Genomic DNA, 6,000 nt, shown 5'->3' on the forward strand with positions numbered 1-6,000 from the left:
CTAGCTGGCATTTAAAACAATGCAACAAGGTAGGGACTTCCTAAGGTTGATAGGCAGAGAGAGGGAGATGCCTCATAGAGGAAGCAAGGCCCAACCTTTGACCACCACCCATGTTTCCCAGTACGGACAACTCCTAATTTATGCAGGGGTTACATTCCCTGGCACCACATGTTCAAGTCAAATCACGTACATTTGAAACACTATTGAAAAGGCCTGCAAATACCCTGTTCTGCCTCTGCCCTGTCCCTGCCCCATTCTGTGCTGTTTTTGTGTCACTTCCAGGTTCGGCACAATGTGTGCGGTCACACTTAAAATGGTCTCTGCCTGTACCACAGAGATAGTTCAAGGGACAGTCACTTCTTCCCCCAGCTGCTCCCCCCCCCCCCGAGGTGAGACACATCCAGCTCAAGAGAAAAGACTGCAGTGACATATCTCACAGAATGGACGAGCCCTTCTTTGTTCATTTCCCAGCAGCAGAAAATGCCTTTGGTTATGCCAGGCAGTGAAACAAATGGAATTTACCTGGCAATGGTAAGGGCAAGGAGGAGGCTGAGTAAGTGACCGGGGAGGGGTAGAGAGTGTGTCAGCGGAGCAGCCATGGCAGCTCTCAGCTGTCTTTGTGGGACTTTGTGCCCCCTAACAACTGTTCTGCAAACTTCAACCACCTCTGTAAGGACCAAACCTGGTACTCTGTGCCCCGTCCATGTTTCCCATATACTGTGGGTCTATCTTACCATTGGGAAAGTGGAGTGATCCTGTGGTGAGGAATGCAACCATTTTCTGTGGATCACATGGTGGTCTGCATCCACTTCGAAGTGATCCTGAGAATCATCTAGTTCAGTCATGTCCAACAGGTTGATTGTGGGTGTGTCACTGGTCTATCACAGTATTAAGTAAAGTGATCAACAACTTTTTTAAAAAGCTCAACAATTCCTGGCAATGACAATGGGTAGATCACAGCCAGTTTTTTTTATACTGGGAGCAGATCACAGTCTCTTGGAAGTTGGACGTGTCTGATCTAGTCCAACCCCAGATGGGGATTGAACCTGCAACCTTGGCATTACCAGCACCACGCTCTAACCAACTGAGCTATCCAGAAGTTAGTGCTTCCAATCTTAGCAACTACTGTTAAAAAGGTTACAGGAAGTTGGGCTGGGAAAGGCCTCTGCATAAGACTTTGTTGAAAAAGCCACTCCAATCACAGCAGACAGTAGCCAGGGCCACTGCCAGAGATTGGGTAGCTAGGCTCCTGCTGAGGCTCACGCCCATGGTTGAAAACTCCCTCCCTTTCAGTTGTCAGCATCGCATATGATTTCCAACTAGAGGCAAGGACATTCTTAACATGCATCTAACTAGTTTTCACTTCCCCAGGCAATATGCAAACCAAAATATAGCTATGCACTGAAATACACATTTCTATGGATTTTGCAATAAAGTTCTCCAGGCATGAAAAATGTGTACATTGATCCACTGATCATTATTTCTCACCCGCCCTTCCCTTTGGGCTCAGATGGAGCGAGCAAGTGAGCAACAGTACAGTGAAAGGTTGGAGAAGAAACAGCAGTTCCTGCCACCTGCCTGCTCTCTGGCTGCCTCCCTGGCAACAACCGCAAGAAGACAGAGGAGCAACCAGTGGAATGAGGGTTGGGACAGTGAGCCCACTGAGAGAGGCAGGAGGGCTGGCAATGTGAGGGGAAGGACCCCACTGGGAGTGACTTGTCTGTCGAATTCTTTCCTTCCAGGACCTGCACCAAAGGACTAAATTGGCACGGCCCAGCTTCCTATCGCAGGTGGTAAATAGGTTGGCAAGGTAGGCATGGCTAATGTTGAGCTCCACCAGGCATATGCTTACAGGGCTTGAACTCACGGAAAGGCCACGGCATTAATTAGAAAAATGAACAAAAGGTAATTACTTTGGAGACTTGGCAATGCAAACCTATCATTTGATAATTCTCTCCTTGTGGTTGGCACGTGACTTGGAAGTGTAGGGATGCTGGCTTGGGGTGATTTTTAATTTAGATGAACGGGAAAGGCTTCTAATTGGCGAGGCGTTCTGAATGGAGTGCACTTTGCTTAAAGCTCCCATACTTGCCAGAATCCAAGATACAGGAAATTGTTTTGATCCAGTGAGAATTTGAAAATACTGAGAAAGGTTTCTTTCCCAGCAACTTTGCACCCACTGATACAGCTTCCCAAGAAGTTCAGTTCAGCAGAGTTCAGATATTTCAGCCTTGGCTGTAGACCTGCGGTAAATACAAGATACACATGGGCCTCATCAGCTTTGAAGGGTGCCTGTGTCTACTCTTTCCATCTTGTCCCTTTCAAAAGCATGGAGATTGGAACCACAGGAAGAAAGAGCATTTTTGTGGACAATTTACTCCAGTATATGCATTTGTTGTTGTTCTTTTTATTCATTTATTAAACTTAGATCCCACTTTTCCTCCCAAAGGATCCCAGAGCAGCAAACAACAAGAGATAAAACAATAAAAAAGCATTTTAGAAATATCTTCAGGACATCTTTAGATTAAGCCTATTACAGATACACACAGTGAAAAATCTCAACTTATAAAATTTATTGAAAGAGGAAAATCTTCAGTGGGTGCTGAAAAGACAGCACCTGCTCATCTTCAAGGGGACGGAACTTGCAAGGGGCAGGTGGCACAATCCTAAAGCCCTGATTCCTACATAGGGCAGAATGGACCTCCTTATAAGATGGTCTCTGCAGGAGGCCTTCACCTACAGAGTGCACTGGTTGATTGGGTATATAAGGGATGAGATGATCTTTCAGGTATTCTGGTCCCAAGCTGTGTACATATGGCTTTATACACTGAAACCAGCACTATGAACTTAGACTGATAGGGGGGTTTTCTTTGGTACACATTACAAGCTGGAGAACTGCACTGCAAAAATGGTGCAAATTTTGAAGGATGGCTGTGTCTCAGATCCCCTATTGTTCCAGAAAGTTCAAATTCAGCAGGTTCACCTTTAAATGCAAACTGAACTGAATTTTCCATCCATCCATTTCTACTAGTCTCCCTGCACACAAATCTGAGCATATGATAGCCAACGTCGTCTAATCTCTCTCCAAACTCATCAAAGTTGCATATGCTTATTCACAATAATAGTCACAAAGTGAGAAATATATATATCTGAAGCTGAATTTCACAGAAAGCAAGCTAATGCACTTCCCATCCAAATCTCCCACCTTCAATAAATATACTTCCCATTCATTACCCACTCAAATATCTTCAGATCTATTATTCTATTGGCACTTCACCCTTGAACCTCAGATCAGGTTTTTTTTTGCGTAGCCTACCCCAAGTGGATTCAAATAAACTGCCCTTCAATTAATTACCCCATTCAGGCCTCATCACCCCACAATCACCCCTAAATAAATTACATTCCTCTTAAACAGGATGGTGAGCATTTGGATGGAATTTATTATGGCTTCAGGTTTCATGGATAGGAGTCCAGTTTGTCAGCTGCAGAAAGGAATGCCCCCTATGGTGCATGGAGTTATCTGGGAAGATTGAACTCTGTATGAAACACTAAGCTGCCACAAACAGCCTTGGAGAACAAGCAGGGAGCATGTTTGCTTCAGTGCTTGTTACCCCAACCCCTTAGAAACACATCATCCTTTTATATTATTTTCCAAACAAATCTGCTTGCAGAGGCAATCTCTCTTTAGTTTGTTGACCATTTGAACCTGTTCCCAAAGACCGCTGTGCCAAGCAAACCAGCAACTTTGCTTGAACGGATTCCAGTGGCTGTTTTGACCTCCAGCACAACATTTGGAGAAAACTAATTAATTTCAATGGTCACTTGGCCTCATTCTTCTAAATATGAATAACAGTTTATGGGAAATGAGAAAAGGGAGTGGGATCTCATACCCCTCAATTGTCCCGAAAAAACCGGGACATCCCTTTTCTCCTCATGAGAGCACGTCAGCCATTTTAGGTGCTGCAATCACACATGATTTCATGCCACGATTTCTCCACAAAAAGCACTTTTTTCAGGGTTGTGATCTCATGTGGTACCCCAAATTACATTTTTGGATGTAATGTCTGAAGAAAACCCTTTTTCCAGGGGGAAATTGTGGCACGAAATCACATGGCATCATGGCAAGCAAAATGGCCTCTGTGCTTTTGTGAGAAAAAAATGGGAAGCTGGTGACCTGGAAGGGGGTGTCGCAGCTTTTCCCTTCAACATGTTGGAGGATATGGGATCACTCCTCTAATCCCATGTATTTTCAGCTGCTGCTACACAACAGCTACTAGCAAATGGATTATGGCTCGCAACAAAGCGGCTCTGCCTCATTCAGTCCTGGGCTATCTTCTTCTAGTGACCCCACCCTGCCTGTTTCTGACATTTTGGTCCCAGGTGGAGGTGCATCACTGAGAGGCTCTTACTAAGAGATGAGGTGGCTGACCAGATCGTCTTCTACTTCTTCTTCATTCATCCTTGTTCTGAGAAATGATGGTACGATGAACCATCGTTTCTGTTCTCATTTGTATGGGGGAAAGTGGCTGCTCTTAGGACACAGTGTCCCTGGCAAAGAAAACAAGGGTATATGATCATGCCCTTTTGTTTTGCAAGGACATTTGAGGCTTCAATGTGCACAGTGCAGAAGGCTGGCAGTGGCAGCTGAGCCTCCAGCTTGTCTTTGGGTTGATAAAGAAGCAAAATTTAGAAAAACCAGGCACCCCATCTAATAGTAAGAGCAGGCAAGATGTCGTGGGTCTAGTAAAATATGATTATATGGGGACATGGGAGACTGGCCAGGACATCACTTGAATACTGGACTGTTCAGTTTTGTAAAGGGCACCTTCCACAGGCCAAGCTTTGCTCCAAAGTGTCCCCTTTGGAGAGCCAGTGTGGTGTAGTGGTTAAGAGTGGTAGTCTCGTAATCTGGGGAACCGGGTTCGCGTCTCCACTCCTCCACATGCAGCTGCTGGGTGACCTTGGGCCAGTCACACTTCTCTGAAGTCTCTCAGCCTCACTCACCTCACAGAGTGTTTGTTGTGGGGGAGGAAGGGAAAGGACAATGTTAGCCGCTTTGAGACTCCTGAAGGGGAGTGAAAGGCGGGATATCAAATCCAAACTCTTCTTCTTCCCTGACCAAATGTGAATAAACAAATCACAAGTGTTTGACCATGACCACATAAAATCAAGTTGCTGTGTCAAACAGAAGCCTGACAAGCAAAACAGTGCTCTCCAACACTGCTTCATTAAGGTTGTGAAATGAGATGACACTTGTGATTTTAATCCAATAGTTATGCTAAAGTTAATATCTATTTAAGACAGCTGGCAGGGAAGTCTGTGATTGCTGTCATGTCTGGTATCCTGCCTCTGGTGACAGACAATCTAGACCTTCAACAAAATGTTGCAGTATATCCAAACATCCTTCGGGGAATGCTTCTGATCAGGGTCCCCACAAGCCTATAATGCCTTCTGCTCAGATACTGTTGAGGAGCTCAAGCAAAACATTCCATCCCTTCTCCTTCCCTGGTTTTCCAGATTTCTTTTCCAGGCAATGTTCTGTGGCTACTGTGCATGCTCAGTTCTTTGTAGGCACTTTGGGTTGTGATAGTTGTGCTGGAGTGGTCCTTATCCCCCTCCTCCTTTTTGCACTTTACAGATGTCAACGTTTCCACATAGCACACTTGTATCTTGAATCAGTGGCTCCATTTTGACTGACATAATCGGCCTTCACCATTTTTTATTATGTATGACAATCTGAACAACCTCCACCCTGTGCGCGCGCTCTCTCTCTCTCTCTCTCTCCCTCCCTCCCCCTCCCTCCCTCCTTCTCTTTCTGAATTAGTGCTGAAGAGGAGGGAACAGGTGTTTCTTCAGGTACCCAGATCCCAAGATGTATAGGCCTTCAAAGGCTGGAAAAGGCCCATAGCTCAGTGGTAGAGCATCTGCTTCACATGAAAGAAGGACCAAGATCTCCAGGTAGGGTTAGGAGAAACCCCCTCCCTGAAACCCTGCAGAGCC

This window comes from Podarcis tiliguerta (assembly GCF_965153285.1).
Source record: "Podarcis tiliguerta genome assembly, chromosome: 5".
Lineage (NCBI taxonomy): Eukaryota > Metazoa > Chordata > Lepidosauria > Squamata > Lacertidae > Podarcis > Podarcis tiliguerta.